The following is a 13872-nucleotide window of genomic DNA, read 5'->3' as shown; positions in this document are numbered from 1 at the left end:
TTGTTATTGTAATTCAAAACAAGCAATTTAGGAATTGAAAGTTCAATATATTTCAAAATTTGCCAGGTAGGATTCTTCTATATTATTAGTGTATTTTCAAATCCTTGAGGCATACTAATGCTTATAATTTCCCAGAAACAATTATATAAGAAAACAAATTATAAAAAATAGATACGTGAAGAAACATAAGGTACCTCCAGTAACACTAATGACACAACAAGGAAATTAAAATCTAGCTGCTGATTTATGAAACATAGCATGATAAAGAGAGAGGAACCTGAGCACCAAGGAAATCACAGTGCCCGCTGGATTTCCTCACCAGCTCTCCCGAGAGAAAAGTTTAGATTACTACAATGGGAAAACTAATCACACCAGAAATAGAACTGTTACACGGAAATCAACATCAGGCATTATGGCTCCTCAGAGCAAACACCCTCCATTCTCTCCTGTTTTCCTTGCAACTTTCCAATACACTTCCTGAAGCCAACCAAATAGAAGATGCACGATGGTGAAATAGAGCTGCTTTAAGAACAAACGTAGGTTCTGCTTCAGGGGCCTGAGTGAGACCTCTGGGTCTGACACCAACACTCCCGCAACAGGACACACGTAAATCCAGTTAGAAACCTAAAAGCAGGTGGCGAGGCGGCCCTTACGGCCAGCAGACCGCGCGCACACACAAACACACCTATACATACACACACACAGATATATACACATAGATACATGCACCACCACCGCCCCTTGGGCGGCTCTCTCTCGGAGCACAGCGGGTCCCTGCTGGGCCCACGGCCGCCTGGCCCTGCCGCGCACCGAAACACCCCAGCCCAGACCGGCCCGGCCCGGCCCGGCCCGGCACAGCCCCGCCCCGCCCGGCACAACCCGGCACGGCCCGGCACGGCACGGCCCCGCGGTGCCCCAGGGCTCGGCAGGGCAGCGCCGCGACGCACTCGGCCCAGGGAAAGGCAGCGACCGGGGACGAAGAAGGAGCGACCTGGAGAAGCAGCTCTCACACCTCCACCTTCCTCATCTCTCCCGGGATTGCTGCCGCCTAAACCCTTCCCCCCGGATGGCACCGGGACAGCGGGAAACCCGGGCCGGTGCTTTCCGTTCCCCCGCGCAATCCGGCCCCGCCCGCCGCCGCTGGGCCGCGGCCGGGGCTGGGGCCGGCGCCGGGACGAGGGGCGGGGAAGGCTCCATTTATGCCCAGGCGGAAAATGCCCTCGACCCCTCTGATGATTTTTTTCTTATTGGTGTGGCACGCTGTTCCGTACAAATAGGACACATTTTCTGCTTCAGCAACCTAAAAGCAAATAGCCAGTTCCCCGTGGTTGCAGGGTTGCAACCAAAGCACGATGGCAGAGTTACACTCTTGTTACGTGTTAAACGCGCGGTAAAGCCAAACCAGTTGGCCTAAAAGGCCAGGAAATGGTACCTGGAAGAGGAAAAGAGAGGCTTGCCCGGGGATTCTAAAACCACCTTCAATAATGTGCGCACACAAAGGTGACAGGTTTGCCTCCTCTGCAGGACAGAGGGAACAAACAAGCACAGGAGCTCCTGGGCTGAAGCACGGACACGTGCCCAGCAGTAGTCAGGTCTCCCTTAGAGGCCACAGCTTGGCTGAGGTTACCTCAGAGGAATGGCCAGCAAAGGGCTGAAGACATACAGAGCAAGACAAACCATTTACAGTTGGGTCCTGCATCCAGTTCAGGGGTGCCCAGCACAGGACCTGCTGGAGCAAGTCCAGAAGAGGCCACAAAAAGGGGCTGGAGCACCTCCCCTATGAAGACACACTGAGAGAGCTGGGGTTGTTCAGCCTGGAAGAGAGAAGGCTCTGGGGAGACCTTAGAACTGCCCTCCTGTGCTTCAAAGAGGCTTATAAGACTTTCCAAGGCTTATAGTGACAGGACAAAGAGCAAGAAAATAAAACTGAAAGAGGGTAGATTTAGACTGGACATGAGGAATAAATATCATACAAATAAGAGAGGTGAGGCACTGGAACAGGTTGCCCAGAAGCTGTGGTTGCCCCATCCCTGGAAGTGCTCAAGTCCAGGTTGAATGGGCTTTAAGCAGCCTGGTCTAGTGAAAGATGTCCCTGTGTACAGCAAGGGGTTAGACTAGATAACCTGGGTTTGGTCCCTGCCAAATCACTCTATTCTGTGATTCTGCCTCATAAAAGAACATGCAAATGGTACAGCAAAGTGTAAGAGATTCATCATAGATGTCTGTTAATAAAACACAAGGACATGGATGAGGATGATTACATTGCCTCCATTAGGACAGAGAGTTTCTAGTCACTAGACTTCTGACTTAGCCACTTCCATTTACAGCTGAATATGGACTCTATTAGTCAAATCTTAAGTTCTTTATCAAAAGCACATAAAGACAGATTGCAGATATTTTTTCTATTTTTAAAAATTTATTATTTTTAAGGTATCCGCCATATCTCAGGAATTACAGAGGACCAAAAGATGTCTTCTATGCTTTCCTTTTTCCTTTTAAAAAAGGACAATTCACCAAGCCTCACCTTTTTAAGCATCACGTAATTGACCATCTTTGTCAGTGAAATTGCAACACTGAAGACAAAATAAGTCATTCCCTGAGATGAAGTATGTAAGAGGTTTATTTTTTTCATACAGATGCATTTTCCTAAGAGCTTTGCTTATTTTCTTTTGTTCATGCAGACTGAAATTAAGTAATTATTTGCATGTGCAGCATTAATTTCTTAGAAAAACATGACTGCCAACTCATTCATCTTTTTTCAGCTGTCCTTTTACCAAGACTCCATCTCAGTACAATGGATGAGGCTAGAATCTGACTCTTAGCAGAAGAAACAGAAGAGGGCAGAACCAAAAAAATATCAAAGATGTAAATTAGTAAAGTTTTACAAAGGCTGCAGTAACTTAAATTGTCTCTCTGCTCTGGGTGTTAAACCTTCTCTCCCAGTCCTACTGGGAATTCAAGTAGAAATTACCTCTGCTGAGGAAACTCTAAATGACTGCTGTATATATATAAAAGTAATTGTTTACTCATGAATGTTGTATAAATCAATGAGAGAGAAGTTGGCAGCATTTACTAGCCTAAGGATAATTTTTCAGGGCATGGTGTCTGTGAAGAACTGCTCTTGTGATACCTAGAAATGTCCTTTTCTGATACCTAGAAGCTAACGTCTGTAGAACAATCACTACTTCTTAACTTAGCAATGCTAGAAATCAAATCATTCTCATTGCCAGTGGTATAAATAACACCTGACCTAGTTTACAGCACACAAACCAAACTGTAACACTAAACAACAAAATTTACTTCCATTTAAGCTGAAATGCTTGGCCAGTGTTGATTGTTGCTGCAGTAGCATACAGTCACATATTAACCTCCCTGAAGGGAGCCCAGTCTTGTGGCTGAAATGGGGACTGGGACAGCCTAGAGCTGAAAGCTTGGAAACACTATATGACTAGAGGGAAGTCACTTAGGCTTCTAAATGTCCACCCCCGAGCTATAAAAAGTGCATAATAATTGCCATGTGCATCTCATACAGCTATTCAGAAATATTATTCATTATTTAATAACTGCAGATCACCTGAATATATATATCTTTTTAAAGCATCTATTTAATTTTAAAGTATATTCAGCCTTTGCAGCCTGCTCATGAAACCTCTGGTCTGGTCTGAAGCAAGCACACAAGCAGCTGAGTTCTGCATGTGCCTGGTAACAAACTAGTATAGCAGACCCACAGCTGGTGTAGATTGTTGTAGCTTTTGATTTTAAAGATGCTGTTGCAATGAATACCAGCTGAGAATCTTCTTGTGTAGTTCTGGAAGTTACCAGAAGGTGTAATCCAAAAAATACTAAATTCTATCCTAGCCCAGCTATAACAATGCAGGTGAATTAATTCAATATGTTTTTGTAGAAAATGCTGCAAGCACATGGAGTCAATTATATGTTTTTATGACAGGGAAGAAAAAATAGGCAGGGTTTGCAGGAAATCATGTTGCAACATTGTATCAACAATGCAAGACCCCCTAGGAGTGGAAAGTGGATTTATTTTAAATATAAACTGATTTCAGCTATTCACTTATGTCTTCTTCCCACCTCTCGATTGTGGATATGTCTTCTTGTAAGCTGACCACACTTATTTTCACAATCCTGTCCCACTTCAGCAAATCATTGGGATTTACTCGCTGCCCTTTGCCTCACCTTGTGTGCTTCGAAGCCGAAGCCGAAGCCGTAGGTAGATATGTGCTGGGATCTTGATGATCTGTTAATCGAGGTGCTGTGGATACACACCATTCTTGTAACTATTCTCCAGCTGTTTTTTTTCTTTCTGATGTTTTCACACCCAGATGTTATTCATTCTCCCTGCACATTAATATTGACATTTGTAGCAGTTTTCTACGTGCTAAGAGTATGCAGAATATTCAGGATGTGCATGCTTTGGTATGCACATTATCCTTGTTTTACTTAGCTAGATAAGGTTACATTTAATAGATAATAAACCAGGAGCATAATGAGACAGTCTGCATAATTGTTATCTATCTTAGCACTGGAGAAGTTATACAGAATTACCTCTAGTGATAGCTATAGTGTTACATGCAAGATCCTTTTTTTTTCAAAGAAAATGAAATGTAAAAAATAAACAAGGAAAGAATTCCTAAAGTTTCCTTAAATAAAAAAAAATATGCAATAGTTTCACTGGCTTGTGCTGAATTTCAAGATCCTGAAATGGTGAATTGTTCCTTCATTTGTGAAAAGAAATTTTGCAAAAGAACATAAGTTATGTAATCCTTTAATGTTATTTTTCTAAATGCACGTTGCTCCACTTCTTGTAGAAGTCATACTATCTGGAGTAGGCATTAGCATCTCAGTCTTAATTTTAACAGAAAATGAGTGATTAGTCTTTTTGTGGGTATATGCTGTAGTCTATTGATATGGAAAACCAGATCTCCTTCAAATAAATTTCTGTTCCCATTAATTTTTAGGAAGTATAAGATTTTGCCTTAAAGTATTGTGAAGATGCCTCTGCAAGCTGACAGTTGGCAATTCGATTACATGAGTTGCAGGGACAGTCTGTGAGTTAACTGCAACACATTATCATTTATCTGCTCTTGTCTGCTTTTGTAAGGTGTTCCCTACTTTAAACACAAGCTGTATTGCAATGTGTTGCAGCGATTCTCCTGGTGTTATTTTTATTGTGTTATAGGCTAAATAGACACATAACACAGTATATAACTTGCTAATGTGTCAATTAATGCCACCTCAGGGCTGCAGTAAATTGCAAAGGCTTTTAAAACTGTGAATATGCATTTCGTGTTAGTCTTAGGTTTCTTCCTTTTTCTCTTGTCCTATTTTCTGCCTTTTTTTTTTTCCTAAATAGTCCATCTTAAAGCCCTCTGGTGCATAACAATGAATTGCCTTGAGGGAAGATAGTTGTTTAATGAATCTCAGAAATATGTATTCTACACGTGCAAGTATCATATTTTATTTGATTAAACACTGTGTGTCAAGAGCTCCATAAATTCTCTCCCTATGCTCAAAACAGAAAACAACTTTTAATGAAATTTCTGCGAAGAGTAAATTTTATTCAGCCAGACTTATAAAAACATGGGGAAAATAAAGAGAAATTTCAAAAGAATATGATGAAGTTTTAAAGACAACACATTTAATTATATGAGATGTAAGAATAATTATATTTCAGTACCTTTAAGAATCACTTTCATTAACTTTTTTGGCTTTGTCTAGCAATATATTATGCTTCGTTTAGCAGTATATTTCAAAATAATTTTCTTATCTGATGTAATGTACTTGAAACTTGTACGCAAACCAGTGCATGTAGATGTTCATTTGTTGAGTGAAAAACCCACAAATTGCTGGCTCACAGCTCTTAATCTCTACAATCCCTTAAGAATCCCCGCTTTGAAATTAGTTGCAGGCTCTATCAATTTTATCTGTTTAAATGGACAAACCCAATTACTACAGAAGAGCAATTGATTTTTAAATTACCACTGATTGCACAGTGGGTACCTCAGTGGGAAGACAGGTAGGTTCAGGCTCTCAAATGGAATCAATGTATTAATTAATCTACAGATTGACATATTCCATAAAAAGTTCCCCTTCTCTTCACCTTCTTCTTATAGATTCATTTGTTTAAATTTAAAAGAAATTTCTGATGATATAGAAGTGAAAAATTAAAATGCAATATAAAATTGCACAAGCTGTGACTAATACGTGATTTTTGAGTTTCTGGCTTTGCACATCTGGTGCCATTTTCTAGCTTAGGTGGCCTCTGAGTGATAAAGTATTCCTTACATCACTGAAACATTAAATTGAGCAATATAATTCCGAGGTATATGTATGCATTTAAGAGCTAAAAATGACCTTTCATTAAACGGAAATTAATTCCTTTCATGGAATTAGTAAAATTAACGTAAACAAAAACAGATATGGAGAAAACAAAACATGTTCTCAGTATGTGCCCACTGCTGGGCTCCCCAGTAGAAGGTAGAGCTGGAAATACTGGAATGAGTCCAGGAAAATCCACTAAGATGATTAAGTAGCATCTGCTCTGTGAGGAGAAGCTCAAAGAGCTGTAACTGTTTAGCCTCAGGAAGAGAAGACTTAGCAGGGATCTTATCAATGTGTTTCAATACATTTTGAAGTAGGAGGCAGGGAGGGAAGAAGCTGGAGCTGGACTCCTCTCAGTGGTCACCACTGCAAAGGCAGGAGGCAAAATGCACAGACCGAAACCCAAGAAATTTCACTTAAACATGAATAAAAATTCCTGAACTTTTTTGCTTTGAAAATGGTAAAACACTGGAAGAAGTTGTCCAGAGATGTGAGATGTCCATCATTGGAGATATTAAGGACAAAATTAAATGTAGTTGGAGCTGATGGAGGTTTGAAAGACAAAAGGATCTAACATTTAAACTGGCTTATAGTGCTGTGGGACCACAGCTTTAGATGAGGAGAAATAAATGAGCTAGGAACACAATAGTCAAAATTACTGTTGGACAGATCAGTGTCTGTGTCACTCCCTGGGACAAAAGTGTCAATAAGATTATTCAGAAGCAGTCATCCCCAGATGTGGAAGACAATACTGAATGATTACGAAATCAAATAGAGCTGATTCTATTTTAGAACTAATTTACATTTGGTTTTTGAAGTCGTATGTGCACTGAAGAATAGCTGCTCATAAAAACAACCTTTTAAGTGATCACATACAGATAACATTTTGATTAGCTGGTGGACTAGTAAAAGTTAGTCTTCAGGTTTATTGATTTCAATAGAAAGGGTGAATTTCACAAAAATAGAATTTATTAAACCAAATAGTGGTCAGCAAGGAAAGCTAAACATCAGTGATGCAAAGTATAGTGGTGAAATAATTTTTGCTGAAAATCAAACATTTTGAATCTTTAAAAAATAGATAATAAAACGTTCTTCATCCACATAAATTTAAGAGAACATTAATTGGCATCCCTATTCACTGAAGAGAAAGGAGCAATGGAAGATAAACCATGCATGGTTCAAAATGTCTTGAATATTCAAAATGCAATGAATATTTTGCCTCAGTTTTCAATATGGATCACTAGGTAGGTGAAAAGAGAGGGAAACTGAGAACCTTAAGTAGCAACAAAACTTGTAAAGCTTGAAATGAAACAATTAGGAAAGCTATATGTTTATTTTTCTGGAAATATAACAGCAGTAGAACATGAAACACTTGACCACCTGTGGCACCAAGAAATTGGATTTGATGAGCTGCAAAATCCTTTCTATTCTTAAACTCCAGTGCCCCTGTATTGACTTGCTCAAAAACTCCTGCCTGTCAATACAATTAGTTTTATCTACACTGGAGAGAATCTTGACAAATCAAATTGTCAAATTATCAAATTGCCTGATAACTTAAGAAATATTTTGAAATTTAATAGATGTGCCTAATGTCAACTAAAGTCATATTGCAGGAAGGATAAAATTATTAGCTTGGAACAAAATACACTTTTGGTTTCTAAGGCTAGATATTTACTTGCATAAGATCTGTAGGACTCGATATTAAGGTAAAAAATATTTTCCCTCTCACAGTGCTTCACCCTTCTGACTTCAACTTTAAATTACCTTGAGTAACAAAAAGAAGAAATTAGAAAATTGGTAAATTCTATACACCTGCCAAGCCTTCCAGTTATTAAAATATATTATGGGTACTCATGTCAGCCTACATATTTACTTGTGTGTGCTTGAGTACTCCAGAACTGTCATGAGAGTGCAACACCTTTAAATGCCAGCCTACATCTGCCTACTTCTCCTTTGCATTGGAGAGACAGGAAATTCTGATTTTTCAGGGTCCTATCCCTTACTTCCACAGATTGTCTACCTTTTACCATGTGTTATGGCCACTGTCAGCTATTTGTACTCTAAGTACTCTTGAGGTCCCTTATGTGAAAAAATATATCTTGGATGTCTGGCCAATCCTAAGAGCTCCAGGTGATCCTCTTAAAGTCTGGAAGTAGTTGTATTTCTATTTACGACAAACTGAATTTCATCTGTTCATCATCCCTGTCTATCCTTGTCCTAGTGGGTATTCTAGGACAGAGTCCAAACCACTTTGTTTGGTTGACATTGTTATCTGATATCACTTCACAGACTGATAGCATAAACAAACTGCCAGGCTTAGGCATGAAGTTCCAGGACCTGTCTTCACCGAATGTACATTCTTGGGTTAGCCACAAGAAGACATTTTCTTGCCCAGAGCTAACCCTGAAAGATTCCACAGTCAGACAGTATGGATAAGTGATACATTTGCCTTCAAAACTCACTCTGATACTTCATCTACCCAGTAGTGTGATCACTACCGTATAGTTATTCTGAAAACCTTGATGCATTCTTTAGTTTCCAACTTCTGCTTTAACCCTTAGTCAGAAAGCAAATAATGTTATGAACAACTTCCTGGGCTCTGTGGTCTGAATTCAGTAACTTTCCATTCAAACTCTTGTTTCAGCAAGTCAAAAGCTGAAGGTACTTCACTATGTAGGGTCTGTCTTTGATCCAGCAAAAGCATGCCACAATTTTGCCATCCTATAATGAATTCTGAGTTCACATGGTATGTTTTTTTTCTACACATTTTCCACACATCTTTTGTATAGTAGCAACTTAATAACTTCAAAAAGATAAGGAGACTTCAAACCTGTAGAAGTTCAACCAATTACTAGATAAACAATCCCATCACCTAAAAGTTACCTGGCAGAAACCAGTACAAGATTAAAAACCAAAACACCAGTCCAAAGAGAAGGTTTCATTTCTGTTACTGAATGCTGAGAACTGGAGCGAAAGGAAAGTGGTTCCATGTATCACATTACTTGCCTTAGCACCTTCTGGGAACCCAGTGACCACAAACCAACAGAACCTCTTATGTTTTACCCAGGTTTATGAGTTAGAGAAAAAGATGCTTACTTATTAGTCACAAACATCTTAATTTCAAGATGAATGATTGATTAACTAACAATGCTGTAATTACCTCCTAATCAGCAATAGCCAACATTGGCCAATTCATAATTGCTTTACTGCTTTTCCCAGTCCTGCACCATTCTATGTTTTTGTCTGAGTGGACCATAGGTTTCCTCTCAGTTCCACTCAATATTTGCTGAGCCATGTCTTCATTCATATCTTCAGAAGCTTTTTTTTTAATGTCACAGCACAGCTTCAGATATTTGTTCAGGAGTCTATCTATATTAATCACCATAAGGAATAGCAGATCTCCGGGCTACCTGCCAGCACCTTGAAAATTGCACTGTTTTGGAGAAAGAAAAACAACAAAAGAAAATTATAGAATGGAACAAGAGAAGTTACAGAAACGATTTAGTTTCACTCCTGGTCTGAGATTATGTTATTTTCTGATGGGGTCCAGCAGTGCATAACATCATAAATCCAGCAATACATGCAGTAACAGCGGAGCATTGTGATGTATGACATTCAGCACTGTTTTTAAAACACTTTAGTGCAGGGTAATCACAGAAATGCAAAGGAAAGATGTTTAGGTGCATATGTCCATACACACAGCATGATGAGACCAGGTGCTAAAAATCATTCAACCCTCAGAAAAACCCTGGCAAATTTCAAAATTAAATGTAACCCTGGAAAAGCATGAAGCTAAAAAAACTTAGGATACTGTTTTGATGCACTCAAGTAAAATAAAGGACACATTTCCGAACTCTCTTACAGAATGAAATGTTCCCTCCAGCCTGGGTATTGCAACCAACTTCTCATTACGTTCACTTCTAGTACTGAGAGGGGAAAGATGTACAAGAAAATATATACTGCAACACAACTTTCTGGTTGCTTCAGCATCAGTCAGAAGCATTCATAAAAAAATACAACACTGAAAACTGTATTTTATTCTTAAAACTTAGAAAATACATGTAACAAACAACATCAATTGATCCTGATTTATTTTGCTTGCATGCTGTCATCATCTCTTTTCCTGCTGAACAGCCAGATTGTGACAATACACTTAATGGATGAGATAAAATTGTTTTTAAATTTGATTATACTCTTTGCACTTGAAGTGCTAAGGTTGTGTTAGCATTTACATTATGAGGTCCTGTTTTGGCAGGGTTCATGTTGCCACTGTAAAAATGTGTTTCTGACTTAGTCTGGCTACCTAAGATTGCTGTAGAAGGAATAATTGGATTAGGCATAATTTAAAAAAAATATTTTTAAGTGCACTTCCATACATTGGAACATAGTTAATAAAATTTTTAGTATCATGATCAAAGGCTGACTAGTGCTCCTTTCTTTACAAACACATATCTTTTTTTTCCTCTGCATCTCCTTCTATACTTAGCTGATAAGCTTTCCAGCTATCATTTTCTCAAAGAGAATTTCAGTTATGTACTGGAAAGAAAAAATAAACAAAAAAGAAACTTAGTACATTTCCAAACATTCCCAGATATTCCTAGTTAAGTGCTGCGTTAGTTTGCATGCTGACGATTATGACGCTATAGTGATACCATCAGGAAATGTTTTTGTATAAATTTAATTACATTTTTTAACGTATTATAAAGTCACCAAAATTTGTGAATTTTGCTTATGCAAAGCTTACATTAATGGAACTGGTCAAAAACTGCCTGATGAAACCACCTTTTTATTAAAAAATACTCATTCACTAAAATTATTTTTTGACCCATCTATCAGTTTTAACATAACCTTTTTTGGTTATCTCATGTCAAGCGTGTGTTTTTCCTGTTGGATACCGTTAAGTGAGACTACCCCTCTTCCTGAGCAAACAAATACCTAAGAGATTCATAGGGGATGTGGAAAAATCCCATTTCACTCCTCTGCTCTGCAATAGGCAAAACTGGAATTTAAACCCATGCGTCCGTATGTGATATGTGCCTGAGGCATGAAGCTGCTGATTGTTGCTGTTTTACTAGTTAAAAGAAAGCAGCTCAGAGTTAGCCTACTTTGCTGTTGAAGCTGAGATATCCTGAGATCTCCCCAGCTGTATGCATGTAGCAGCTGTTGTCAGTGTAAATTAAAGTACTGTAGTCTCATAAAATATCGGGCCATGTTTATACAGCTACAAGTGATCCCACATTATATGTAGTAGTAGAAAGGCTGCCTGTGGAAAGGGTCAGACTTGCTTCTGCTGTGCACTGCATACAGTCAGATCTGAAAAGCAGAGGCGTGATTTAATGTCATTGAGTGGATATATTAATATTATTAAAAATAACTAGAATTTAAATGCCAGTGTATGTGAATGGTTCAAAGTACACATCCACAGCCTTGCAATGTCTGAATATATGCTCAACATACGCACTGCAGTCAAAAACCAGTTTGGCAGGGAATTCCTCGATAATACTGGCTTGAAATTCAAAAATATATTAAAACTCCTCCTAATCTCATAACAAAAAGCACACAAGCCAAGATTTGTCAGTGGGCCATGCCTTGTGCTGTGCCCAAGCTGTGGTTTTGTTTATATCTGTGAAGTAGATAATGAATGTGCTTTTTGTCTTAATGATGAATTTACTGCCTTATGGTTAACGAGACAGATTCAGATGTAAAGTGTCTGGGATTTCTGTTTGTAAGGTGAACCCTTATCTGTAGAGAATAATCAGAGTAAGGATTGGGATTTCAGGATGCTGTGGTTTCAAGGGAAGCAATGGGATGAGGAAGATCACTACAGAAGACCTAATTATTCCTTATTATCTTATCTTTATATTTTTTCCCTTTTCTCCTTGATTCTTGAGAAGGATTTATTTTCAGGGGGAGCCATCCAAAAACATTTTTTCTATTTTTGGGGGCCATGTACCTAAAATACGTTCTTAGGAATAGATTTCAGTTAGGTTAAAGCAGCACAAACATATCAAGCTTCTATATAACTCTGTACAAATTCCCTTTCAACATATGGCTAGTAAGGGACATTGATGAAAACAGTGACTTAAGAATTCTGAAAACCTCTGGCATAAATATTTCAGTTAAAAACAGAGATATAGTGAGAAGTATGGTGAACTTAGGAAACCGCTTGGGCTTAATATTCCAATAGAGTAAATGAAAGATTAGTCTGAAATTAAAGGCACTTTTCATATCTCTAGTATAACTGAAGCAATGAAAACAGTTGGTGAACATGTCACTCACTTTTTAGACATGTCTCAGCTGTCCATGTGCTTACCACATCACCCTGTTAAATTTTTAGAGTTTTTAATATGAATATCAATCCTTCTTTTCATAAATGTAACCCATAAATGCCAGAAATCCCTTAGGAGTTTTCTCAGACTTTATTTAATGCCCCACAAGAAAGGATGTAAAAGAGACCTTTCTTTTGTAAAGTGATCCTATAATTCTGTTCAATATCCATCATTTTCAAGGCCAAGTAATCATATTTAATGGATCCTAAATTACTTTCTGTCAGGCAAGGATTCCCTCGATAATATTAACCAGTACAGAGGGCTGACACTTGGAGGGCTGAAACTAAGAGTTTTTTTATTGCAAGCAGCTTACAAGTACTTAGACAGGGGTGATGATCACTAGCCCTGCAGCAGGCAAGGGTCAGTGTTTCCATTTTGACCTGCACTTTCAATGGGTTTTAATTTGGCTATAAATACTCAAATTGGTTTCTGCCAAAAAAGCAATGTCTAAGGTGACCTATAAAGGATTTTTATCCATTGCTGTGTTCGTCTTCTAGATTTTATCTCTTTTTTTTTTTTTTTGAGTGTGTATGTTATGATTTCTTATGGTATTTGAAGATATTGTCTGAGAGCAGCAAGAGTAGGATGGTCTCTACTCTCTAAAGAGAAAGGAACTGGGAACCAAGGCTGGCCAAAGGCAGGTGCAGGACTGTGATCGCATTAACAAAGGTCCAGTCCCATCAAACCCAAAGCAGAGGACAGCAAGTCTGAAGATGGCAATGAGGGTCAGCCAACAGTCCAGGGGTAACCAGACAAATCTGTGGTGGTGAGACAGGTGCAAGTCCAAGCTGTGAAAGCAAGTCAGTGAGTCAGGATCAAGTCTGGATCACTGGGCTACATGGCCAGGCGTGGGCAAGGCCCCTTAGCGGAGATCAAGCAAAAGAGCAGGGAATTGAAAGCAGCTTCTGAGCAAGGGGGGTTAAACCAGCCCCATTCTTACAGTTTTTTTCTCATGCAACTCTTTTCTCAACAATCTAAATCACGATTATGCAGCTGCATTGTGTCTGTGGCGACTTGAGAACAGACAGAGAAATCCCTTGGAGCAGAGGCTGCACTCAGAATACTGGCAAACGTCTGCAAGTTTTTTCTTACCTCAGATTTCGTTACTGTTTTCGTACACTTTGCTTTTTCTGACAAAACATTTAAGAGTCCTGATAAGCAGTATCATGTCTAGTCTTTCATCTTGAATAAAAGTTTTTGTAGAGAG

This window comes from Cinclus cinclus, chromosome 6, assembly GCF_963662255.1.
Source record: "Cinclus cinclus chromosome 6, bCinCin1.1, whole genome shotgun sequence".
In the NCBI taxonomy this organism is placed as follows: Eukaryota; Metazoa; Chordata; class Aves; order Passeriformes; family Cinclidae; genus Cinclus; species Cinclus cinclus.
The sequence above is the reverse complement of the archived record's forward strand: the minus strand, read 5'-3'. Positions refer to the sequence as shown.